Source organism: Manis javanica, chromosome 4 (assembly GCF_040802235.1).
Source record: "Manis javanica isolate MJ-LG chromosome 4, MJ_LKY, whole genome shotgun sequence".
Taxonomy (NCBI): Eukaryota; Metazoa; Chordata; class Mammalia; order Pholidota; family Manidae; genus Manis; species Manis javanica.
The window spans coordinates 6,018,624-6,046,192 of NC_133159.1; the positions used below are offsets into that span (position 1 = coordinate 6,018,624).

The window sequence follows — 27,569 nt, forward strand, 5'->3', positions numbered from 1 at the left end:
TCGGAAGCCTTCTGTTCGAATCCCCTCCGCCATCCACCAACAGGACACCTCCCCGAGGTCAGTGCGGTGTTCTCACCTCTAACATCATGACAGTGTTTTCCTTTCGAGCAGGATCAGTGGGAAGAGCGGGCAGAGCCTGAGGACAGTGTCAGGTGCATCGAACGTGAGCTGTGTCGCTGTGACACGGCTGCTGCCACGAATCAGGCTCCCTCTCCAGAAGACGGCCTTTGCCGTGGTGGGAACTGCACCAAGGAGCTCGGGCTGCACAGGGGGAGGTGGGGCCTGTGCTGCAGGTGGGCCCAGGAGGAAAGGCCAGGGGCAGGCGGGGCACAGGGTGGGAGGAGAGGGCAAACAGGAGCAGCAGGGGCCCTGAGTTGAAGGGTGGTGGCCCAGTGAAATCAAAGCTGGCTTGCTGAGATCAGGGATTGCCTATGGGCAGCGGGTGCCCGAGCCCTTAGGAAGGGAATCGACCCGATGGCACCCAGGTTCCCCAGGAGGCGCCGACCTACCACAGGTGGCTTGGGTGGAGGATTTGCACCAAGGCAGGAGAGCCCCAGGGGAGAGCCAGGAGGGAGGGTGAGGGGAGTTGGGAAGAGTGTGGGAACCTATGAGGACGGATACATGCATTTTTGGGAATGTATATAATCATGGGCTTTGGGCAGGTAAATGAAAGAGTACAGATCATAAGCGCTTGGAGGACTTGTTTGTATTTCAACATCTATGGAGAACAGTAGCTTTCCAGATGACACAAATTCTAAATAAAATGTAACTTGGATAAAAATCGGTTTGGGTACATGTAAAAGACACATCAAAATCTGACTTCCAAGGTTTTCAAGGGGAATACACATCGGTTACACTGAAGGCTTTTTTTGAGCAGAGCCAAAGAGGGAACGCGGTGTGGCACACAGGGGAGCCTTTCTAAACCACCCTTCCCCATCTCCCCTCTCAGCATTTGTTCATCACTTAGTAGCAGTGTTTGCACACATTTAGGGGCTGTGCTCTAGGTGCGGAGATGGCAAGCAGCACCCTGATGGTCCTGCCCCAAGAGGTTCTCGTGAGGGAGGCAGGCACACAGTGGCTAGTTTGTGTCAGGTATAGTCACTTTTGATTAGGAAAGCAGGTAGAGCTCTGTGTTGTTTACAGTGTGATCTGAATGGCAGGAAGAATCCTGCCTCACAGAGTTGAGGGAGAGCCTTCCAGTCAGTGAGACCAGCTTGTGCAAAGGCCCTGAGGTGGAAAGGAACCTGGCAGGTTTTGGAATTGAAGGTCAGGGTGGCTGAGTGTGGGGAACAAGAGGACTGGGGAACAATGTAGGGTGTGGGGAGATGGCAGCAGCCAGGTCACAGAGGATATTACACCCAGATCAAGGGTCTGACCTTTCCCCCAGGCAAGTGGGATAGCCATCATAAGGGGGTTTGAGCAGTGGAGTGGTGGAATCCGACTTGTAAGAGAGCATCCTAGGCTCTGGTGGGGAACGGACTTGGGGGGTTGGCGTGGAAGCAGCGAGATCAGGCAGGTTATTGCAGAAACAAGTCATGAGACCATGCTGGCTCTGCCTGGGGTGCTCAGAACAGAGAGGAGGTCGAGAATTTCATTCATAGGGAAACACAGGGAGGTTTCATTAAAATACACAACTGGGCTCCACCCCTAGAGTGTCTGACTCAGCAGGTCTGGGGTGGGGCCTGAGCGTTTGTGTTTCTAGCATGTTCCCTGGGGATGCTGAAGCGGCTGTTCCAGGGCACTTCTAGGAAGGGCGCTGGTGTTCACAATTAAGAAGAGGGCTGGGGGAAGCACGTATGGGGCAGCTGAGTGGAGTTTCCAGGCACGCTGCATGTCCACTGGAGACATATGGCTATTGTGGATCCATGTAGACAATGGCAGCGTCGGGGATCCATGCAAAACCCAACTTAACGGCCGTCAGTGGACCCAAGGACACAGAGAAAGCTTGGTTTGGCCCTGTGTCACAGGGCTCCCAAGTGGACATACACTCACTCACGTTTTACGTTATGATACGACGTTTAGAAGTTGTATATTTCACTTTTTATGATTGCTTATATTAACCCAGATTTTGAGTTATCTAACCTACTTCATGTCCCAAGATTAGATTTTAGGACTTGAACTGTTCTTAAGTATTTTGTAGCAATCACCACAAGATCCTTCTCTCCCATGCCAGAGGCCACCTTGGTCCTTTGTTCTCTCTCCATAAATTCGTTTTGCCTATTTTAGAATTCCATATAAATGGAATCATACAATATTTACCCTCTGGTGACTAAGTTTTTAAAAAAATTGTTCTCCATAATATTTTTGAGATTCATCCACATTATCAAGAGTATAAGATATTTCTTCATCCTGTGGAGTGGTGCCATTTTATTGTATGAATGTATTACACTTTGTTCACCCATTTATTTGTTGATGGATATGCAAGTCGTTTCCAGTTTGAGGCTTTTACAAACAATATTTTTTTGTGTACATAACTTAAAACATTAAAGGGGGGTTTTATCTCAAATGTATATATACTTGTTTAATACTTAGATTGCTGATGTGGGGCTGTATAAAAAAGGCATCGTGTTGTGTATCAACTTCTGGGGCTTTTTTTCCCACTTATCATTACGTCTCCAGGATTAATTGATGTTTAGACATGCAATTGATTTTTTAATGTAGTTCTTACAGTCAGACATCTTGCTAAACTATTTCACTATTTTTAAAAAATCGATGTATCCTTTTGAGTTTTATATAAAGAAAATCATACGATCCAAGGATAATAAAAATGTCCTGTCTATCCTCGCTGATCCTTAATGCTTTGGATATATTTTTCTTGTTATTGCATTCTCTAGAATGTCAGTAAACTTGGAAAAAAAGCCATGGTGGTGCCATTCATGTCTTGCTCCTGATCTTAAAGGGAGCACTTCCAACATTTTTATATTTATACCATTTGTTTATATTCTCAGTCAGATTAAGGAGGTTTTATTCTAATCCTAGTTTACTGAACGTTGTACTTTTTTATTTTCTTGAATTGAAATGAGTAGGAAATTTTATCAGTACTTTTTCTGCACCCATTGAGATCAAATGTTTTTTCTCATTCAGTCTGTTATTGGGCTGAATGACTACCCAGAACTGTCCAAACTCAAGATTAAGGTCTGGCGGACTTCTCACGCCAGTCACGAGTTCAGGGGTCCCCAGGGCCACCCTCTCTCAGACCAGCTGGCTACAAATTTAGGCTTCCTAACTCCCTCAAGTTCATAGAATGACTGACAGAGCTCAGGTAAGTCCTAAACCATTTCAGTTTTATGATAGCAAAAGGATACAAAAAAGAACCAACCAGGTTAGCCAGAGACGGGTAAGATTCCTCAAGGGAGGAGCAACCTAAGACAGGCACAGTTGCAGGGGGGCCATCAGGTGAGAAATTGGGGATCAACAGAGGTGAGGCTCAGAACCTCACCCCCCCTGCTTTGAGAGAAATCTTCTGCATCCGTGGATGTCTTGCTGCCCTTGTCTAGCCTGGATTAATACTTAGTCCATAGGCACACACCTGATCATCTGATCATCTACATTTGCCCTCTTACAGCACTAAACTATGTTTTCTACCTTTATCTTGCATCTACCTACCACTTCAGCATTTTATTAAAAATAAAAATAATAATAATAATAGAGGGAGAAATGTGGGATCAACATATAAATCAAGTACAAAAATCAAATGAATATTCATATTTGACCTGATTGTTTATGGGTCATAATGCGTGATCAAAACCGAAAGTTTCTGTGATGACTGCCCTTGCACTGTTCACCATGTAAGAATTCATTCACCATGTAAGAACTTGTTCGTTTTGCTTCAGAAGATTGGAGACTGACGAGAATTAGGCTTGAGATGGATTAATGATTGTACATTGAGCATTGACCCCCCTATACTGAATTTTATTGTTGTTAACAACCATTTGATCAATAAATATGAGAGATGCCCTCTAAAAAAAAAAAAAAAAAAAAAAAAAAGAACCAGCCAAGGAAGAGATGAGTAAGGCAGAATCTGGAACTGGGAGAGTTCCAGGCCCAAAGCTTCTGTGTCCTGGGGGAGCATTACCTCGCAGCACCAATGTGTGGCAATATGCAAAGTGTTGCCAACCCAGGTAGCTCATCTAAGCTCTGTGCCCAGAATTTGACTGAAGTTTCATTGTACAGGAATGATTGGTTGAATTATTGCCAATCAGTCAATTCCCAATTGGTTGAATGATTGGTTGACTTCAACTTCCAGCCACAGCCTTCCCACTCCCCGATCCAATCTGCCACTCAGGTTGGGCTGATTTCAAGGGGCCCTTTCAACCCCTCTACTCTCTAATCACAGGGCAGGCCAGTCTCCACCTGAGTCATCTTATCAGTATAAACTCTCAGTTGTGGCCCCAGGGAACCACCATGAATAACAAAGACGCTCCTATTACTCAGGGAATATCAGAAGTATAGACCAGACCACCCAGGAGCTGGGACAAAGACCAGATCTGTCTTTGGGTAAAGTTGGTTCACTACACAGTGACATTCACAGTTCTTCCGAAGTCAGTCTAACCTTCCGTTCCTGGAAAAATACATTATCTTTTAAAAACATGGATGGATCCATTTTGCTAATTTAAGAAAGGATGCACTGATGTTTATGAATGAGATTGACTTATAACTTTCAATTTTCTTACTGATTTTTAAAATTAAGATTATATTGAGCTCATAGAATGAGTTGGAGAGTGTTCTCTTTCTTGCTGTGTGCTAGAATTTTTATTTGATGGGAATGACTGCTCCCATGAAAATTTGAAGAATTTATCTGTAAAACTATCTGAGCCTGGAGTTTTGCTGTGTCAGGACTTTTAATACTGTTTCCATTTAATTGTAGGACTTTCTGTTTCTTCATGGATCAGCATTAATTATGTTTTATAACAATTTGCCTATTTCATCTAATTATCAAACATATCAGCATAAAATGTTTGTATTATCTTCTTAGTTTCTGCTCTATTTTAAATACCCTTTGCTGGGTTTGTGGTTAAACATTTATGCCTTTTCTCTTTTCTTGATCCATATCACCAGAGGTTGGTCTATTTTATTAGTCTGTCCAAAGGACTACTAGCATTTGGCTTTGTCGGTTCTTCCACTGTGTGACATTTCTACCCCCGACTCACTATATGCCTGCTCTTTTCGTTATTATAAGATCCATCTCTTTGGATTTATGTTGTATTTTCCCCCTAGCTTTTTTTAGTTAGAGTTAGCTCATTAATTTTTAGCCTTTATTCTTATAAATCTAATTATTTAAGGCTATGCATTCCCTCTGAGTGCAGCTCTCACTATAATCCACAAGCATGTGTTTTCTTAATTATCATTCTAACTATTTCTAAATTTTCATTGTAACTTTTTTGAGCCAGGAATTTTTAGAATTCTGTTTTTTAAATTCTAACACATGAAAACGTCTCATCTTTTTGTTACTGGTTTCTGCTTAATTCCATTGTGTTCAAGAATGTGGAGGATATGATACTTAACTTTTTGAAATTTGTTGAGGTGTAGAAGCAGGAACTTTGTCAAGGATAAACCATTGTCCTTTATGACCTAACAGGTGACTAATTTTTGTGACTTTCCATATGTGCTTTAAAAAAATGGATATTCGTTCATGGTGACACTCAGGATTTTACATTTGTCCATTAGATCAAGGTTGTAAATCACATTGTCCAGATATATACTGAGTATTTTTTGCTGCTTGGCTTTCCAAGAATTGAGAAAAAAATGTTGGGAGATTTGTCCATTTATCCTTGTGTTTCTATCACTTTTTGATTTGTATGTGTAAGACAATTTTATTAGGTGCATATACCTTTAGAATTCTCATGTCTTTGTGGTTAGTTGAAAATTTTATCTTTATATAGTGACCTTTTCTGTCTTAAAGTCTATTTTTTGTGATGTTGCTACTGCTATGTTGGCTCTCCTCTGGTTACTATTTTCCTGGTATATCTTTTTCCTTCCTTTAACTCTCAACTTTTCCATCCTTTTACTTTTAGGTATCTCCCAAACAGAATCTCTCCCAGTATGGTAATGTATGCCTTTTAACTCATGAGTTTAATCCATTTATATTTGGGAGGATTATGAATGTTGTGATAACTAGGTTTCTACCATCCGAAAGAGGGGTGCTGGAGAATTTGAGTCCCAGTGTCATCTATCTTTGCCAGAAACGCTGGTAACCAGACAGTACAGGTATGTTGATTGTTCTGTTTCTCAGTAGTGCCTCTGCTAAGCTTTGTGTCTTGAGAAAATGTTATTTTCTGATGAGTATAGGGTTGAAACCAAATCCTTGGGAAATCAATGTATCTACATAATTTCTCAAAGCTTTTCTCAGGCAACTCTTAGAGGCAGCAGCGTGTTTAGAGTTGGGCAGAATTTGTTCCTAATCTTTGCTCTGCCGCGTTTCTAGCTTTGTGATTTGCAGCACATTCCTTAACGTCTCTGAGTCTGTCTCTCCATCTGGAAATCAGGAATGTTCACACCTGCCTCCCCGGAACTGCCCGACGTGCAGCAGGGGCTCAGTAAGGGGCTCAGATGCCGTTTCTCTCCTCCTTCTCCTCAGGGCCACGGCCTTGATGATGTCAAGGGCATTTTGTAAATACTACAAATAAGCCATGTCATTGTGGTTCTTACTTACTAAAATCACTTTGTTTCCTGACTTAGGTTATTTGTGTCGACCAAAAGAGAGGCGTGTGCAGTTCTGGCTGACACAAGCTTTGCCAAACAGTGACTGCTTCCTTTCAGCGGCCTATTGTGTGTCGGTCATGATGTCAGTCTACACTGGCATGGATTTCAGGTGATTACCGAGCTTTCTGAAGCTTCTTGTTTGCATATCTGTTGGAGGGCAGTTAGAGTATGACTGAGGTAATAGGGCTGCCTTCTCAGGAATGCAGAGATCAAAACACAGATCTGGGATGGTGCCAGAAAGAATAAAAGGTCCTCGATGTGTAAGAGGAGAAAGCCAAAACATTCAAAGCTTATTTATCTTGTACAGATGAGGAACTTTGAAATGTTCTCTTTTCTGGACTCCACTGGCCAATCAGATGCTGATAGAACAGGTTATCAATAATCTGTCACAGATCTTGTCTTGCTACTTGTGCTTCATTTTTATCACGATCAAATATTTCAAGTGTCTGTAAGTGTTAGAGTTAAATAGTGTTTATGTGATTGGCAATTTGGCCAGAAGGTATTTGAGTATCACTCTGTGCCCAGAATTTTTTTTCCGTGTATGCTCTCCAATGGTGTGGAATCTAGTATGGAATCTTAAGAGGAAATCTGAGATAGAAGAGTGTGAAAATGCCTGCCAAAACCAGGCCGTAAGTGTGGGTTCTTTATGCATGTCACAGTGGGACTAAGTTGGAAACATGGGGTAATCAGGAAAGATTTATTAGAGAGGCTGATAGCACACAGAATCTTGTACCAGTGATGACGGCCACTTTTTGGCTGTGTGATCTTGGGTAAGCTGCTTCACCTCTCTGGACCTCACTTTCTTCAACTGTGAATAGAGGATGGAGACGCCTTCTTTATAGGGTAGTTGTAAGGATTAAATGAGTCAGTGTATGTAAAGCACTTGTTCCGTCTAGAACTTTGCAACCAAGGTGCAGGGCTTATAGGCTTCAGATGGGGGATGGACTTACTGATCTGTTTACCCAAGGTGCCCAGACCATTGCCTTTTCTACGAGGGCCACGGTAGGACAAAGCCTGATGGACACTCTTAGGTCTGGTTCTCGGGGCCTGAGGGTGTGGGTATCTCGGCAGATGAAATGCATCAGTCCAGGGGACAAGGCCACCATTTAGAGATTGTATTTGGTCTGTTGACATCGGACATTTTTGAGCTTTTGTTTGGTCTGTTGGCAGCAAAAGTATTTGACATTTGTGAGCACAGCTAAGACCAAAGGCAACTCAAGTGATTTGTGCCTCTTCTGTTATCAAGAGTTGGAATATAATTTGAATCAAAATGTGAAAAATGATTCTGTAGTGTAAAGATTTGTAGGAGGGGCTAAATTCCTGTTCCCTCCAACTCTCAGATAGATTAAAAGCTGCCACATCTTAAGACGTGTGATTCTGTGGAACAACTGGCTCCAAGCTGCCCTGTCACAGGACCAGTGGTACTAGGGATTTGGGGGTTTGGACTGGATGAGGAAGGCAGAACGTCACTCACTGTGGAAGGTGGGCACAGACACATAGGTTCTTTATGCTATCTTTCTGACTGACCATTTCCATAATTAAAAGTTTTTAAACATTTGCTCAGAGAATTAAAGGACTATTACATGGACTAGAGAATGATATGGAATCATGGCTGTTAATTATATTACTACATAATTTTCTAAATAATACAGAAGGTCTCTGTGCTCCAATCCCTTGCTTCTTCTTATCTGATTTATCTCCTTTATTTTGAGAACAGAGTTCGTTAAAAGCAATAAATCATGAGTTAAGCTTCCTTAGTATCAATTAATAATGATAACAGAAGCAGCAACAGCTAATATTTGCACACTTATACTTTCCATAAGATGGGTACACTTGTAAGCACTTGGCAAATAATATCCCACCGAGTTTTCACCGCAACCCAGTGCTTTTTGGTTCAGGCTTTGGATGGGGAGCCATGCCTACCTCAACATCATTTCCAGCATCCTTGACCTTGTATTGTGATTGCAAAGGCTACCACCATAACTAGGCAGCTTGATGTCAAGATTATAAATAAGACCATGGTTAGGATGTTGTGTTAATATTGGTATATACTCTTTCTAAGGTAAGTATTTTATATGCTCCTTGGAGAAAATATCTTCTGTGTGCTCTTTATCTTAAAATTCTCAGCTGAAGAATGAATGCATAAATATTATTGTGAGAAAAAAATGGTATAGTAGTTGATGGTGAGAGATGTTAATTTGATGTGCAAAAATAAAATATAAATAGATATTTCATTTAAATCCTTTTAGGTGATGAGTCTTCCAGATAAGCCCCATTTGGGAAGTCTTAGTATCTTGTAGGATGAATTAGCAAAGCTTCACAAAGTGAAAGAGCCTCCAAACTCTTGCATGGTATGTTAATGATAAATTGTCTCTGTCCAGATACAGTACAGAATATAAAGACTGTGAATAAATAATGAATTTTTAAGGGAAAAGTGAGAAACATTAAACTAGTTTGCTCTTCCATCATCAGTTGAAAGCAAACACTTATTTAACTTTGTAATGGTACCTGTAAGAGTGATACAGTTGACAGCACTGAGAAACGTTTTCCATATTATAATGTTAAACCTCTAAAACATGACTATCAAAATGTAAAAGTTCCAATTCTTGAATATTTAAAATAAAATTTCAAATGTTCCATTATATCCTGGAAGTTTATTTTGTGGGAATTATTTATCTTAGGTCAAATGTTGGCTTTAATTGTTGGGCATTCAAACATTTGGCCCAACCATCTATTCATTGGACCTCTGGTAGTTAAATTTCTTTAAAACAGGAATGGAATTTAACATTATCTTAAAAAGTACACAATTCAGTAGAGAACTATAAGACAGTAGTTATAGAAGAAAAATTAATTATTCAAATATGGGATAAGGAAGAATTTAACTACATCTGCGGTAGAAAGAGAACATGGGATCAGGGAAACAGTTGACATAAAAACAGTTGGCATACAACAGCAACTAGTATGATTTTTTGGGTAAATCCTGCTCTATGTATCGCATCAATGAAGCATTTATGAAATGTTTTACCCAGTAAGAGTTGACAATGACATATAGACACTGGGCAGGGTATAAAACTGATCATAAAAACAGTTTTGGGTTCTTTTTTTTTTTCTTAGCGAACAGTTAAATGAGCAATAAAAAGTTGATTAAGAGGTATTTTGATTACTTTTTCAAGAATGTAAGGGTTTTTAATGCAAGAATATAACCACGTTCTCCATATCTACAGAGGTCTGAAAAAGAGCAAAGGCTTTTAAGTAAAATGCTTTGCTTTGAAGGAAGATTTGAGAGATCTGAAGCCTCCCCAAAGCAGTCAATCCAAAGATACTCAGTGAATTCAGATTATTTGCCATGCACTGTGTTAGCACAGGGGGCAAAGGGCAAATGGACATAGCCTCTGATGACAAAGTGGGGAGGACCCCCACCTACAGGCCTTGGACTTGGGGCCTCTGCACTTACCTCAGCCATACCAAAACACTGGGGACCTGAAAAATTGTATTGGCTACTAAATATAGAAAAAAAAGTCTGAAAAAAAGGCATGCCTTAATCTCTATGAACTGTAACATCGTATCAATCGTGTTAGTGTGTAGTTTATAATTAATGAAATCTCATCACACTGGAAAGTTAGGTCAGATATTTTCTTCCTTGGCCCAAACTCGTAAGTTTGCATGATGATTGCTAAGAAAGTCATAGCCTTTCATAAGTTAGTTATTTGTAGCTTAGTAATCTCAGAATCAAAACTATAGAAGTTGTTTCAAATGTTCTCATGGAAAGTACAGTTAATATGGGGGCTGGTGCAGTTTAATATGTCTGACCCAATGTGGGGTGAGGTCCCCATCTATAAAGTCCTTGGACCTGAGGGTTTTTTTTAAAAACAGTCCTGGAACAGATAAGAGATTCATTTTGTTTCCCAATTACACAAATGCATAGTCTCTGCATACTTCAGAAAATACTAGAGGGTACACAAGTAGAAATTTAAGATAACCGCCAACGCTGATTATTTTTTATTATAACCTTCCTGTGAATGCAAATTGGTCCATAAATAAATTTTTAAAAAGAAGGAGGAGAAAAAGAGATGAGATCATGTAATAGGCATGGTTCTATGTATTATTTTTCATGCAACATTTAATGGTAGATTTCACTCCGTGTCAACAAATACGATAACTTTAAATGCCTGCCTCGTATTTCATGGGAAGGCATTCCAATAATTAGGTAATTAACCTATACTGTTGGGCCCTGCACTTGCTTTCAGGTTTTGCTATTACATACAGCACTGCAGTGACCCATCTTATACTTCTGTGGGTATCTTTGTGCATTTGTCCCTTGATTTCTTCTCTAAGTTAAAATGCTGGCCTTTCTATGATTGGCATTTCAGGAAACTGGGTGAGGTGGGCCCCCATGCAGAGGTCCCCTGAGGAGGAGGGAATCAGATATGTGGATAATTCTGGACATACCTCTGACCTGTGTCCTTAAAGACATCCCTGTGGATGATTAGGACAGCCTACGCAGGACAAGGCTGGACCTGAGAATCTCTGAGATTACTTCCTTCTCTGTGATTGCTGAGTCTGCAAAGGCAGGCGGCACGGAGCCCACTAAGCCAGTTCTGAGCAGAGCATCCGATGAGACCGGATCATCGCTCGAGCACTGTCCTGTGGCCAAGACCCTATTTCTTCTGCTGGAACTGTGTATAGCCTGTGTATGTCCTCATTTCAAAAGGGAACAGAGAACTTGGGAATTAATGAGAAAGATGCATTGCACCTGGACAAACAACTCAAAGCAAATGGTCCGTGGAACAGAGACCCGTCACACTGTGTTCATATAGAAAGGCCCAGGTGTTGTTCAGAGAATTGCAATGAACTGTTCACCAGCTCTGAGAAATGCACAGGAGGAAATTGGTTAAAATTGCAGTAGGAAGTTTACATTATAGTACAAAGAAAAAATCCACCCACAATAAGTGGTCCTTGATGGTAAGATTGTGTCCCTGGGAATATGTAGATGTTTTGGTACCTGTTCCCCAGGACGTAGAGACGCAGCATGTACATCTTGTGTGGGCTCAAACCACAGTGCTTTGAGGTTCAGATAGATCAAAACCTCTGTGAACCCTGTTTATGAACCAGAATCTCAGCTGAACCCTCAGATGACGACAGATATCTGAATATTTGCCTGAGCAAACTTGGCTTAGGCGTTCTGCCCATGTTTGGTGTCGCTTCTCGAAAAGGCCACTTTGGCATTTATTAGCATTACATCATCCTCTCTTTTACAAGCTGAAATTATGAAATATCAAGAGAGAAGGAATTAAATATGTGCGACCCGTGGTTGTCATCCGTTTAGCTCCGATGACCTTACTTAAGATGATGACAGGGAAAAGGCTTATTCACCCAGCCCTTTCCTTGTTTGGACAGCGGCTGGGCCATTAGGGTTGTTTTTGAAGTGACTAGAAATAGAATCAATGGCTGTTTGCTGTGATATCAAAATATCTTTTTCGAGCTGGAAAAAGAAAAAACTGAGAGGTAGCAAGTGATTTAGGGAATACGTTTTAAACTGGGTTAAGCTTTGGAACATTTGCGGAAATAAATACATAATAAAGTATAATACATAAATCTAAAAAATAAATTCTAAAAGCAATGCTGTAATTTAAAATATCCTTTCTTAAGAAATCTCCATACCTAGAAACATGCGTGGCACATATGTGTATGTTTTACATACAAAGCCTTTAGTTCCCTGGAGCAGGTCTCAGCAGAGCCGGTGGGTGATCCTAAGGGCTATTGCCTGTGACCTGGGGCACACCTGTGAGCTAGACAGCCAACCCTGGGGTCTCGTCCTTTTATCATCATTTATCATCACCCCAAATCTATAAAGTGAGCATGAGACTGTCTTTAGGTATGATTAAATTACTCAGAAATAAGGAACAACGGTTAGCCCATAGGTACCCATGACATCCTGCTGCCGTGCGCCCAGCACATGCAAGGCACCACGGAGCCAGCTGTCGGGCCCGAGGTAGGACCCCCCCTGCTTCCGGGGACTTTGGATAAAGCTGGCAGCTAAAAGAAATATACTCGTGAACAAAATCAGAGATGAGAAAGCAGTGAATTGGTTCGGAGCGTATTCTTCAGTCACAGGAGAGCAGCAGCATTACAGGAAAACTGGGCAGATGTGGTTGGATTGAGGGTGCAGAGCAGACCGGAGGACGTGAGCCCCAGTGGTGATCCTGGGGGAGGAGGTGGGAGTTTGAACCTGAAAAGGAGAGTAGGGGGATGGGTCAGAGGAAGAAAAATGTGGCCAGGCGGCAACTGGGACACAGAAGGAGAGGCAGGAGGTCTAGGGGGCAGGCGGGCTGGGGGCAAGGGTCAGGGTTGCAGGTGACCATGGGGCGTCCGAGGGGCATCCTGTGCCGAGCGATGCTAAACCCAGGATCGCGTGCTTGACGGAGCTGGGGGTAATGATTTAGGAACCTTCACCCAGAAACGAAAAGCTGGTGTCAGGAGAGTGGGTGCGTGCACCCAAGGGAGAGAGGGCCCCAAGGGCCCAGACTGTGCCCGCCTCCCCGCCCCCTCCCCTTCCCTGTTTCCATCCTTCTCCCCTTTGCTTGGCTCTGCCTCCACAGTTGGTCAGTCTAAAGTATTTGATGGGGATTGTTCGGTTTTTCAAAGATCTTGCAGTGTGTATCCCGCTGCTTAAGCTCATATGTTTTTGGTAACTTATTTTGGAAGAATTTCAGATGCGCTGACAAGCTGCAAGCACCCCGTGGGGAGCTCCGTCCATGCGCCCTGACCTGCTGTTCCCGCTCCAGCAGGCAGTTGCCACCGCACCCCACTCACTGAGCCATTCTCTCTCTCTCTCTCTCTCTCTCTCTCTCTCTCACCCTCTTCACACAAGTGCACACACACATGCACTCACACCCATGTGTGCCCATGTTTTTTCTGAGCCATTTGAGGGTAAGTAGGAGGCACTATGCCCTATATACTTTGGTATGTATTTCTGCCAACTAAGACGTTCTCCTACACAACCGCAACACAATTATAAAAATTTGACATGGCAGAAGCCATTATCCATCCACAGCCCATATTCAAATTTCATCAGCTGTCCCAATTTTGTTGTAGCTTGTCTCCGGGGCCTCGCACCTAGTCGAGAACGGCAGAGGTGGAGCACTTCAGGCTCTGTCCAGAGGGCCCCCGTCTCCGCCCTAGGGCAGTGTCACCTCCCTGGACTGCCCCCAACCCCACGACTCCACACAGTGGTACAGCGTTTTTGTTAACATTCCACTGGGGCCCGGGGCAGATGGGTCTGATCTAAGAGCTGAGGGAGTCCGCATGTGTGTAGCCCGCGTGTGTGTGTCCATGCACTGTGGGGAGGGGGCCCTCGGGACTGACCACAGATCGGGAGGGACACCACTGTCGTCACCATCATCTTGGCTTCCATGATCTGAACGCTTGGCGAGGGTGAATTCCCGCTTTGCAGACTGCGGAGAGGCGCCTTCGCTGCTGAGGCTGGGGGCGAGTCCCTCCCTGTTGGGCTGTTCTGGGGCCAGATCAGAGGCCCCCCAGAGTGGGAGCTGGGGGCTTGGCGAGGAGGAACAGGACGGGGAGAAAAGGCTTGGCCTGGAGGGCTGGCTGGCTGGGGTCTCCCAGGAGGTCCGTGGCTTGGAAGCGGGGGGCACAGAGGGGCTTGGGAACAAGCAGGGGCCCCAGGCTGGGGCAGCATCAGGAGGCAGAGCCGAGGTTCCTGGTGGAGAGGGGGTCGGGGTGCCCAGGACAGCCTCCCGCACAGGGGCTGAGTCAGTGCCCCTTGTTGGCTCAGGAGGGAGCTCAGGCCGTTGGTAAACCAGGAGTGGCTGTGACCTGGGAGGCAGGGAAGGAGCTAGAGGCTCAAGGGCAGAGCGCTGGGACGGTCCAGGTGCCGAGGAGGGAGGAGGGACGCAGGAGGCAGAGCACACAGACGGAGTGGCCAGAGAAGCAGGTGCCGCGCTCTCCAGAGGCCGAGCGTCAGTGCCACAGAGGGCAGGCCCCAGAGTCACACTGTCTCCTGGCCGGGGACAGGGCCACACGCAGCAGGAGGCTGTTGGATGCCCTTGTTTTGGTTGCCGAAATTGAAGGATGAAGGACCCACCTGGAGTGAGATGGACCTGCACTTAGCGAACACCTAAATGTGGGGAATGCAAACTGATCAAACACAGCGTTTCCTTTCTGGGCCAGCCACCAGCCCTGATGTTGGTGGGGGGGAGGCAGGGCTGATGCCATGGGATGCCCCTGGATCCCAGGGAACCGTCCTGCCTAGAAGTTACCCTCTGGGTCATCCTGATTGTCCCTGGGGACCCAGACGTGGAGCAACCACACGGACTTCTGAGCATTGATGTCTCAGCTGAGTCAGCTTGGAGAGGAAAACCCGGACCCTGTCCTGGGTGTTTGTTTCCGTTCTGCCCTGGCAGAGGCACTGGGGAAGTTTTACCTTCCAAAACCTCTGAGCTTTTTACAGCACCCACTGGGTGGGGGAGGGGAGTGGTGCTAAAAAGGGCTTTAATTTTAGGCCTGGGGAGGGAGTTTAATTGGGTTGTCCTGTGGGGTTGCAGGTGACAGAAGGCAGTTTGGCAGAAAGCTTCAGTGAGCACGGGGAGCTGTAGGGCCTTGTGGGGCCACATGCCTGCGTGGAGAGGGCCCCTCTGCACAGGGCTCTGCTGTTGGGAGGGCAGGGCTGCACTTGACCTTGGGAAGAGCATGGAGGGTCACTGGGTCAAGTCCCCCAGGAGCTCCCCAGAGCTGAGATCCGTAGGCCCGCGGGACCCCAGCCTTGCCCAACAGAGCAGGTGGGCAGAATGGAGCGCCACCACACGGACCGAAGAGGGGCCCTTCCTTTGGCTCTGATCCTTGGACGAGCTCTAGGAGGAGCCCACTTGCTGAACGGTGGCTGCTGGGCTACCCACCCTGCCCTGTCCCATTCACAGCCAGGCGACCTTTGACTCAGACGCAGTGTGACTGTCCTTGCACCTAGCGCTGAGGACCGATTCACTCCTGCTCCACCCTAAAGCAGCCGTGTGGCATCCGTGCACCAGTCCTGAGTTTCAACGGAAAAACCCTTGAAATGTTCAAGTCATTTTTTTGTAACATTTAAACTGTTTCCTGCATTTCTGTTTTTTTATTATGAAATTGCAAACATGCACAAAAATAGACTAATACCCATCAACTTTATAGTTGCCAACTCACGAGCAATCTTGTTCCAACTGTACCCTCTACTGCCTCCTCCTCTGTTATTATTTTAAACATGCAAATTATCTAATGAAGTCTGGTATGAGGAAGGGTACACAAATCATAAGTCATAGCTTGATGAACTTTTGCATCCTCTTGTGTTATTGTGAAGCAACTCTGTCATATTATTTCATCTATATATTCCATCCTTAAGTGTATTTTAATTGTGAAATCACGTAACATTAGACTCCCCAACTTATATTAAGCGTAGGTTCGGCAGCATTAGGTATATTCACAGTGTTCTACAACAGAGGTCCAGAACGCTTTTATCTTGCCTTGAGGAACAATTTCGAATTGTTTCTAACAGGAGCCATTGGAGAACTAAGCTGTCAGATCTCAGAAGAGATGCATGCACTCATCTTATGTCACAGTGCATGACAGGGAAGGCAGGCAAGGGACACACGGGTCATGATTTCACACCTGACGCCAGAAAGGCTCTGTAAACAGGAGGTCTGCGGTGTGTCGCTGCCTCCTGGGGCACACTCCCTGGATGCTCAGTGATTACAGGGCACACAGCACATATTAAATGGGGTGAGGTCACGGCTCTGCAGCCCTGTGACTGTCACCTTGACACATGGGGAGTGATTTTTCATGGCAGCCTGGCAGCTCTGGTCAGAAAAGAATGGAGAAAGTTGTTTGATGCATTTCTAAAGGAAGCAGAGAATTTGGAACTTCTGTCCCTTTTCCAGTTTAACTCAAAAGTTTTGGACTTCACCCGAGGCCATGCTTAGCTGTGGGCTAGGGGCTGTGGGAACTGCCGCTGGGCAGGGGACTGTAATTCCTCAATACGATTCTATCATTATTATTTACATTCAATGTCCTCTCTTTCAAGGACATTTTTTTGACATTTGCCTCCTGGCGGAGCTGGGGCCAATGCGTGGGGGCTGCAGGGAGGTGGCTTTGGCTGACCACAAGGAGGAATTTTCTTAGAGCAGTCTGAAAACGGACCGGCTTGCCTAAGAAGACAGCATGTCTCCAGCCTGGATCAGGTCCTCGTGAGGTCCCTCCAGGGGGGCATTGCCAGGCCCTCTGGGAGATGTGTGCAGAAATCAATGGTAGCATCCCCTTCTGAGCACCTACTACATGCCAGGCACTGCTCTTTTATGTGGACTAACTCATTTTGTCTTAAAACAGTCCTATGAGACAGGGGCTGTTAAAACCTCCCTTTTACAGATGAGGAAACTGAGGCACACAGAGGCTTAGTGACCTGCCTGAGCTGATGAGGCTGGGAGGTGAGGGACGCAGGGTCACAAGCCATGTGGTCCGACTCTCCTGCTTGTTGCCTCTGTGTCCTGTGACACAGATCTGTTCATCAGGCGTCCAGGGAGTCGCATGCCCCGCCTCGGTGACCAGCTGCGCACGCTAAAAGGAGTTTAAGAGGCGGTTGACTCAGCGTAAAACGTTAGTCTAGAAGTCAGGAGGGCTGCTGGATTCCGGAGTCGAGGCACCATCAGTCAACGAGTGGGGCTGGGCTTGCTCAGGACCGTGGGCTAACGACACGTGGAAGTCCCGGCCAGCGGCTCCCAGGCCCGGTATGCTGTCCGTTGGCTCTGCCCCCCGGCACCCCAGGTCTGTGAACCAGCTCCTTGCTGTATTCCTGCAAGCATCTCCTCCAGTTTCAGGAATCCATCCCAGCCTTCTCCCGGAGGCCGAGTCCCTGCCTTGGACGTGTGCCCAGGCCCAGTTTCTCTGACAAGGCCTCAGAGGGAGGGGCCCAAAAGCCAGCCCTGAAATCCCAGCTTGGAGGTGGGAGAAGCCGCTGACACTTCTAATCCGCGTTTTCCATGGCGCAGGTGGGAATAGGATGCCTGTTTCCTAAGACTGGTGCAGATCAAAGCAGGCTAACTGGAGACATGGCAGAGCACACAGCGATTCTCCATAGACAGTGCATGACTTCCCACCCTCCCCGTCACGGTCCGGGTCTTGTCCTGAGCGCGAGCCCTTTGGCGCTGGACCCCTAAGAGTGTCTTCTACAAAATAGCCCGTTTCAACCGGGCTGAGGGAGAATGCTCTTACGTCATCGTGTGCCCTGTCGTGGAAGCAGTGAGCAGGGCTCCTGCGTGGGCTGCAGGGGATTGAGCTGATTCCTTTGGACAAAGACCTGAGTCACAGAGAGCTCGCTACCACTTAGCTCCAGGACTAGAATGTCCCTAAAACTCCTTCTAGCTCTAAAATGTCTGTGATGACCAAGACACAGAGCAAACGGTAGCAGAGCAAAAATGCTTTCTGCGGTGCAGCGGGCCAAGAAAAAGGCTAGAAGTACTTGGCCTCCCAGTTTAGCACCACATTATTGAAAGTGGAGGCTCTGGCCTGGTTTCCTTCTATGTTCATTTCACGAGGGCCCTCAGGTGGACCGTTTACCAATGTTCCCACAACGGATTCCCATCAGGTGAGTTGGCCTAGAGGCTGCGACTTTACAGGCTTCCCTCGGGCCCAGCCATCTTAAGCATTTAAGTGACAATTAGCTACAGGTAAAGTACTTCTCAAGCATTTCCTTGCAATACTTCTATAAAATGGGTTTAAATAATTTTCCTGGTTTTGCAACTGGAACACTGATGGACAGGAAGTCCCAATCATTTTTTGCAGACTGGGTTCACTGGGGGAGAAGTATTGATCCTGAAGCTGGCCAGAGCCTAGCTAAGCAGGCCTGGGGGTCTTTGCCAGTCACATCTTTGAAGAGAAGAGAATGGCTTCTTGCTTTCCATCACATTTTTGCCCCAGTTGCTGCATCTGCTGCAAGATTAGAGAAGATTTCTGGGGGGTGAAATTGAAGCCTCTGTCTTCTCTTTTTCTTTCAAGACATCTTGGACCTGCAGCCACACCATCAGAGTAAAGGAAGAAATCCCTTCGCTGCTAATGTCACCGTTTTAGGAAACAGTTTGGACCAGAAGGAATACAGTGTAGAGGCTTTAAACCATCTTAAGTATCCGTTGTTGCGATGCAATCTTTAATGCCTTCACTAATTTTCCTGGTGATTAACTGCCCTCCCCCTATATTCTTTTCCCATTGCTGCCTGGCCCTTTTCGTGGGCCAGCCTGACAATCTGTAATAACAGGATTTCTGAAATCCCAACTATCCCAAATTATGGCTTTGCTCACTGGGGCCCATTGAGCTGTTTAGAACTTTGGTCTCTGGCATGTAACAGGCCAAAGAGTGGCAACACTCTGTCGGGGAAGGGTAGTTCATCACATTGGACGCCAGACAGGAACAATAATACTCTGAATTTCGCCAAAACCCCTCTCCAGGTACACGCATAAAAACAGTCTGAAGCGTAGGAAGTATTTGTCAAGATATGGAAATCTCACAAGCCAACATTGCAGGTCCCCCTGTGTGTACGATCTCAAATTTTAAAATTTATTGCCCATTTGATAATGGGATAATACTGCTTCTTAGAATTTATGTCCCATTTTAGGGAAAGGTAACTAGGGAATTTTGAATATGAGCCTCCTCCTTGTGGGTGGAAAATTGTCTGGCACAGATTTGGGTAAAGAAAAAGGTGTTGAATATTTTAGACGTGGGTTTGGACGGGCCAAATCGCTCATTTCCAGCCAGGAACGGTTCCACATGAAAGCAGTAGGATTGTAGTGTTCTGAAGAACTCCGCGCTGGGGAAATTTGCATCTCTTTTTATATCTCTTGCTGGGATATTTTATAATATCCAGGACATGGAGCAGGTGGATTTTTCTTCTCTGGGTGACTGTGGACTCATGTGATGCTATAGAAGGAGTAATTTCAACCAGCAATCTAGAACTTGCTTAGAGCTTTCCTGAACATATTTCTGTGGTCTTTTGGCCAATAATAACAATGTAGGCTCCAGTGTGCACAAACCTCATTCAGCTCTCAGTCAGCAGTCCACGGTAGGACTGCTAGGATGTTAGCTCATTTAGAATATGATGATAAATTAAACCTTATGTTTTCAATCCATTTCCCAATAACACAAATTTATAAGCAGCACAGTTACGGCACATCATTATGAAGAGGGTTTTAGTAATATATGTTCCTGATTTATACATTGCCTTCTTTATTCTTCTCAACCCAGGGCAGGAGCAATGTTTACCAAGCCCAAGATAAATGAAATTTCTCTCAGATCAATCTGGATCACAGACTGGCACTTCTAACATAGATCCTTTTTCATTGGTTCCCACCGCCAATAAATACAAAAGTTTCTTTGTTGCTGGGAAACGGGAGGATATTATATCTACCACCTAGATTTTCACAAGCAGAAAATGGGCCTTATCATGAACTCGGAATCTTAAAATAGTTTAGAGACAGGAAAGACCTAGAAAATCATGTTGCCTAATCTCTGTTCGAAGTGAGGAAGTCGGAGAGGTGGACCCTGCGTGACCACACGTGAGGCTCCCAGCACACCTCCCCGCCACCCCGTCCCCCCGACCACACACACTCCATCATCCCATGGACCTTCGCCTACAAACTGTAAGGTCAGGGGTGAAATTATTAATAAGTTGGAGACTGTGAATCGCAGAGCATTAAACCCTGCAGGCGGCTGCCCTCAGGGCAAAGGGCCCCGTACATCCGCCCCACCGCAGGCCCAGCAAGCAGGGCCTGGGTGGCAGTGAGCCACCCTCGGGACCTCTGCGGGGGCTCCAGGTCAGTGGGGGACGCGGCCTGACTTCTTCTGCAGCCTTTGGCTACAGGCTGTCCTGGAGGGTCTGGTCCCTGATTGTCCGTCAGGACTCTGTCTCAGCTGGTGTCCGAAGAATTTTCAGGTTAAAAAGTGAACGATGCCATTTCTTAGAGCTGATTCCCCCTAGAAGGGGCCCTCTTCTGAGAGCGGTGGGAAAGGGGCTGCGACTGTGCCTCCCCCAGCATCAGAGTCTTTCGTTGGTAAACACGAGCCCCGCCATTCAGGGCCGCATCTTCGGACGGCATGGGCTGCCTTGCTCTGCCTTCTGAACCGCAGTTGGCCTCTGACCTCCCCGCCCTGTGCTGGGCTCAGCTGGAGTTTAACACTCAGCTCTGGTGTAGTGGTGGGATGTAACCCTCAGAGACCCCGTGGGCCAAGACTCCAGGCCATGAAGCTTTGAGAGGGTGAGCCACACGTCTGAAAACACCGCTGCATAATAAATGCTCCCTAGGGAGGGAATCATGGTGTTCGCTTATTTACCAAGCGGTTCTAGGCACTTTACAAAAACAGGAAGTAGTTTCGTTGGGATCACAGCCCTAGGAGGTGGGCGTTTTATTATTCCCCGTCTTCACCTAATGAGCCCCAGGCCTCACAGCCAGATTGGGGAGCTGGAGCATCGCCAGCCTGTGCACCTCCGTGAGCCCAGCCTCCAGCCTCCACTCCGCCGCCTCACAGTCACATCCTGGGGGCTGCAGGCCCCACCACGGGCGGCGGCTGCGAGAAGAGCTGTCATTATTGGTGCCACACGGACAAGAGCATTTTGAGTCACAGGGCAGAGCGTTTCTGTGATAGGTGAAGATGAGATACCCGGGCTGCCCGCTGCTGACGGCAAGGCGCCCACCTGCTTCCTGCCGGGCTTCTCATCACAAACTAATTTATTTTTGGTGAGAATCTCATGGATCCTTAAGGGCTGGGGCTGCCCTCCCTTACTTTTGGTGGATTTGGGAAGCAGCCTTGGGAAATCAGTTTTCTCTCTTCCAGGTGAGTAAATAAATATGTGTTTGGAAACAGGAGTTCATAAATAAAGCCCGAGGTGGAGGTGGTGTCCACCTCTCAGAACTGCTGTCGGCCTTGGAACAGGACGACCAGCAGGCTGGCAGGACGGGGTGCATGCGGACGGTGAGTCAGAAGAGGCCTCTGACAAGGCCAAAGCCGTGCGGTGCAGGCTGGCGACCAGTCCTGGCTCCCAAATCATTAGCCCCGTGGCCGGGCGCCCAGAGGTGGGTGGGAAGGAACAGGTGGCCGCTCTCTGGAACATCATAAAACCCCTGCAAAGCATTTACTTCGTTGTCAGGGACAGGTGCCAAATTCTTGCCCTTGATACAATTTTCCAGGTCTTTCTACCAGAAAAAGGTTTACTTTGGAGACTAAGGATGGAGGAAATACAAAGACCAGGAAGGAATAGCCAAGTTGGACTAAAACTCAAGATCTCTGAGAGAGAAGAGAAGGATGTTGCAGGAGCCTGTTCTAAACGCGGAGCTCCCCCAGCGCTGGATTCTGCAAAGCAATTACTCAGAACCATGACTGAATTCAGCGAGTTCGGGCTGGTACATCTGGGTGGCTAAGAATTTACATGAACACAAGGACTTAGGGCCCCCTTATTTCAGTTCTGAAAAGCTGTACTGTGTCTACTTGGTTCTTTCTGCATGGCCAGTGCCACAGCAGCCCCCAGATTTGGGGACACGGGGGACACTCTGTCTTAGCAACAGGAACTAATTGCTCTTTCCTCCAGCCTGTCCTCGTTAGCACTGCTCAGCTCAGCGGTCGATCTGTGGAAAGCCAAGGGAACAGTGAGTCATCCACCTCCTTTTCAACCAAGACCTATTTCTGGGAATGTGAAGAACACTTGAGTGAGCGACGTGACATTCCTTAGCTTGTAGCAGTAAGGCAACTCCCCACTTCCTTTCTGGACACGTTGCATCATCTCTGAGCAGGACGAAACAGATTTACGTGAAACTTACATGCCTTTAGGAAAGAAAGGCGGCGCACATGTCTGAGCCCCACCCCTCTCTTTATAGTACAGCTCGATTATCCTGCCCCAGGGGGAGAGTGGGCAAGCATTATTAGCAACTGCTCTCTTGCCTTTTCATGGATAAGAAAGATGTACGTTGTGTGTGTTCTGTGCTCATCTCATAGTCATGAAAAATAGCAACATGACGTCAGGACACGCATGTGTCACCACGGGCGCGTGGGCACACATAGGTGCATCAGCTCTGGTGAGGGCTGTTGCAGTGTTTTTCTTTGCCCTGTCATCTCAGAATAAGTCACAGGAGAGGTAAATGGCCTCTGCAGAATCTTTGGCCTGTGGGCACACTTTCGTACATCTAAATCCCACAGGAATGTTATTTATTAACAGTGCAGTTAACAAACAAACACTGAAGGTTTGTGGCTGGGAACTGGGGTCAGGGGGGTGGGTGCAGCTGTGAACAAAAAGGGTATGTGCTGCCCAGCAGGGCAGTGTCACGGTGGAGACTGGACCCTCCCAATAATGCAGTGGAGGGCACACAAATGTGGGGCACAGGGTGGGGCTTGGACTCCACTGGAGAGGACTAGGAGGACCCTTCCAAGCGGGGTGTGCGAGCTGGACTGGGAGGCTGCTGGCACCCTGGGAAACGGTGGTCTGTCCAGATGGTGGGGCCATCACAAAGAGGGGTCGGAAAGGGCAGGGGACAGAGAGATGGGGACAGCTGGGGGCCAGGATGGCTGGGGAGCAGGTGGGAAAATGACCAGGCTGGAAGCAGACACAGGGCTGTGGAAACTGTGCCAGCACAGTCCAGGCTTTAGTTCGTAGGTGCTCGGGAGCCATTAAGAGTCCTGGGCGGAATGACATGCTCCAGACCTGCCATGGGAAGGTCATCCTGGAAAGGCTGAAGGTGGGAACTGGTCAGGAGGCCTGTCGGGGCTGCGAGGGGGCTGGGGCTGCTCTGGAACCACAACAGAGGCGAGGGAGATGGCGGCGAGGGCGATGGCAGGGGTGCTAATGCAGCCCCCTTGGAGATGCCAAGCACTCCCCATTCTCCTTTGCCTAAGGGGCAGGCCTGCTGTCACCCCATCTTACTGTTGGGGAAACGGGCAAGACACTGCTCATGGTCACACAGCATGTAAACAGCCTGGATGGGATTTTAACTGAGGTCTGTCTAACTCCAGGCACACCCAGTACGGTGGGGCTAACAGAATGGCTGGAAACACAGTTAATTGGTGGGAGAGGGAGGGAGGTGTTCTAGTGGCTTCTTCCTGGGTGCCCGGGACCGACGACGGTGGTTCATGTGGGCCAGGCAGGTGGAGAGGAGGCGCTTGTAACCAGGTTGTCTAGAACCAAATGAAAACCTGACACCCACAATAGCATGGGGGGTATTGACGGTCTGTGATTGGAGCTATAGGGCTGAAGTGCCTGGAAAAGACTGGGGCCAGAGGTGCCCACCTGGTACATGGGGAAGATATTTGTTTTATCACCAGCACAGGAAAGCAAGGTGCAAACGGAATTGCAGGAACACACCTTGAGAATCTGTGCTGTTTGTTATGCATCATTATGACAACCTGTGACATGCGGAAACAGGAGCTCCGAGACATTCAGGAACTCATCTAAATCCACACAGCTAGTAACGGATTCACCTAAGAGGGTTACAAAGCTGCAAATTGGAATGGTAGGAGCCTTGCAGTTCCTTTATTTGCTTATCTGCATGCTCTCTATAGTTACTATCAATTAGTTTTGTAATAGGAAAAAAATTTTTTATAGAGCAAAGAAGGTTTGAAAGTATAAATAGACTTTTTGGAAGACAGTTTGCTGACCTTCATCAAAAGCTGAAAATCTGGCATATTCTTTGATGCAGCAATTCCATTTTTAGAAGATAATCAAGGAAGCAACCAGACATATATGTATAAAGATGTCAAAGCAGGAAATTCAAGAAAACCTGGAAATTCCTTAAATGTCCCAAAAGCAGGAATTGAGATGAATTTTGACTCAGCCATATGATTGAATTCAATACTAGGTACATCAGAAGGGACCGTATGGATCGACATGGGTACGTAAAGATGGCTCACGATGTATTAATACATGAGGAAAATGCACTATAAAATATCACCCACCAAGTAATATTTTGGTAAAAAGTACATTTATATGAATACATTCAACTATTCAACTTTTTTGAGAAGTAACAGTACAAATAATTTAGTAGTTATATTAATACATCATAATTAATATTAATAAATTATAATTAACAAAATATTTTTTAAATTCAGGTATCATTGATATACAATCTTATAATGGTTTCACATGAGCAACATTGCAGTTATTACATTCACCCATATTATCAAGTCCCCCCCACCCCACTGCAGTCACTGTCCATCAGCGTAGTAAGATTATAGAGTTATTACTTGTCTTCTCTGTGCTGCACTGCCTTCCCCGTGACCCCTCTGCATGATGTCTGCTAATCATAATACCCCTAATCCCCTTCTCCCTTCCTTCCCACAGATCCTCCCCAACCCCTGCCCTTTGGTAACCCCTAGTCCCTTGGAGTCTGTGATTCTGCTGCTGTTTTGTTCCTTCAGTTTTGCTTCATTGTTATACTCCACAAGTGAGGGAAATCATTTGGTACTTGTCTTTCTCCACCTGGCTTATTTCACTGAGCATAATACCCTCTAGCTCCATCCATGTTGTTGCAAATGGGAGGATTTGTTTCTTTCTTATGGCTGAATAATATTCCATTGTGTATATGTACCACCTCTTCTTTATCCATTCATCTACTGATGGACACTTAGGTTGCTTCCATTTCTTGGCTATTGTAAATAGTGCTGCGATAAACATAGGGGTGCATATGTCTTTTTGAAACTGGGCTGCTGCATTCTTGGGGTAAATTCCTAGGAGTGGAATTCCTGGGTCAAATGGTATTTCTACTTGTAGTTTTTTGAGGAACCTCCATATTGCTTTCACAGTGGTTGAACTAATGTACATTCCCACCAGCAGGGCAGGAGGGTTCCTTTGGAAGAGGCTGCACCAAGCGTGTGTGATGGGGAGGAAACCTATCCAATTAGCAGGTGACACTTGATGGGTGTGTAAAGTTGGAAGGGTACACACCACAATGCCTTGTGACTTAAATTTTTCTTTCTAATTACCTGTATTTTCTAGGGTTTTTTTTTTCTACAGTAAAAATGGGTTACTTGGGGAGAAGTACTTACTTTTAAATGGAAAGGGAGGAAATAAATGCAGAAGTAAGAAAAAGTGGAGCATGTGTAAGTTCATGGAAGAGAGACTTACCTGGAGAGTGAACAGTACAGCTGCCTCTGAAACCCAGCAGGAGGAAGCCTGAGATGCGGGAAGGAGGAAGCCACTCACCGCCTTACATCTCTTTTGGAAAACATTTGTTTATTATCTCCTGCCACCTTCCTCTCAGCCCCAACCCCCTTTCCTCGGCCTCTCCTTGGATGTCATTACCAGGATATGCCACAGGGGGTTCAAACTCAGCATACCACAGTCAGGCTGCCTCCTCCCTCGGCCCCCAAATGTTCAGACAGGCCAGCACCAGACTCATTCACCCCTACTCTCCATGCTCTTGGGCTCTACCACCACCCATCCAAACCGAGTCCCATTCTAGATTCTTCCTTCTGTCTCCCCAAGCTCCTGTAAATGATCCTTTAAATGACCCTTTGACCAAGCTCTCCTCTGGAATCTCCAGGCTACAGACTTCCTCATCTCTTGTCTAGAACAGATCACCGCCACCCTATCTGCAGTGCACTCCTACCCCGAACCCCTCCTCCACGCCTCACTGATTCTACACGCCGTCGGACCATTTGACTCACACATAATGCCCTGCTCCTATTCTATCCAGGATGCAGTCTAACTTCTTTAAAATATTGCAAATAACGAAGCAATAAACATCTTGTACATACAACTTGGGTTTTTTAAAATTCAAATTAGGTCTTGGGATAAATTTCCAGAGTTGAAGGGTATGTGATTTCATTATGTAGCAACACTTCCATACTTCTGAAAGTGTGCACTAATGCACCCCTCCCCCAGCACACACACACACATTCTTTTCTAACATCAGTGTTTTTAGTGTTTGTAGAAAAAAAATTTGGGGGCCCTGACTGCCTGTAGTTTGTTTTCTCTTTTAAATCAGATCCAAGTTATTTTTTAATCAAGAAAAATCATTTTAATTTTAAAGCATTATGTATTTAAGCATCTTCCTCTCTCCAGTTTTTGTTTTTTTTATTTTGCTTTTATATACATATTGCTCTAGGTTATAGAAACTTTTTCCTAATTGGCAGGCATTTCACAAGTTTTGCAATGTGGCAATTTCTCTCCAGTGAACTCTTTTAAAAAGCAGGGAAGGGCTTACTTTTTTCTAGGTGCTCTAAGTTAATAGTAAAAAAAAATAAGGGGGGGGTGGCCACATCTGTATTCCAGTGGGTAATAGAGTCCCACTAGCTAATGAGCCATTTTCTCTTTTTAATAAAGAAAAAGTTAGTAGGTGAGGTTTCTGGATCCACAGATATGGAAGGCCTCCTTTGAACTGACTTTCAGCAGTTTGGGGCAAACTTTGGGCTGCCCTGGAACTTTCACCAGGGTGAAACAATAGCTAAATAAGTGACAGGGCTCTGGGGGACTATTCCTCTCTCTTTAGGGGACTATTAAGGAACCTATCCAAGGATGTCGGTGCCATACTTGGAAATGCCAGACTGATTTTATATGATCTCTTCTGGGCTAACGGAGAGATCTCAGAAGAACATGGATCATTAATATAAACCATTGGCTTCAAATAAAACTTACCCTCTCTAGGTCAAATATACATTTTCAGTAACACAGCTTTTCCTCAAACTAGGAATAGTCTGGGAAATATGGTTTTGAAAATGCCTTTATCAAATGCTGTCTGTTCAAGACTCTGACCTGCTTCTGTACTGACGACCTACAGATATCATAAGGGATGCCTCTGTCTCCAGCTACAAACCCACCCGCACTTGTCCCCATCCTGCCTTCCTATCTGCTCAATGAC

General features: G+C 45.9%; 2 long non-coding RNA genes across 4 annotated transcripts in view; one reads left to right on the top strand and one right to left on the bottom strand.

The window, feature by feature from the left end:
- LOC118968625 (uncharacterized) overlaps positions 1-3,401 on the bottom strand; it is a 48,736-nt gene extending 45,335 nt beyond the window's left edge. For both annotated transcript variants that reach the window (XR_012129956.1, XR_012129957.1), the window contains exon 1: positions 77-3,401. This is a non-coding gene — a long non-coding RNA (uncharacterized lncRNA). The remainder of the gene's footprint in view (positions 1-76) is intronic.
- A 19,819-nt stretch (positions 3,402-23,220) lies between these two features.
- LOC118968623 (uncharacterized) lies at positions 23,221-26,219 on the top strand. Of its 2 annotated transcripts, none has more exons than XR_012129954.1 (2): positions 23,221-24,224; positions 24,317-26,219. It is a non-coding gene; the product is annotated as an uncharacterized lncRNA (long non-coding RNA). The 2 variants fall into 2 exon arrangements; XR_012129955.1 differs by having other exon boundaries at positions 24,411-26,219.
- Positions 26,220-27,569: the final 1,350 nt, after the last annotated feature.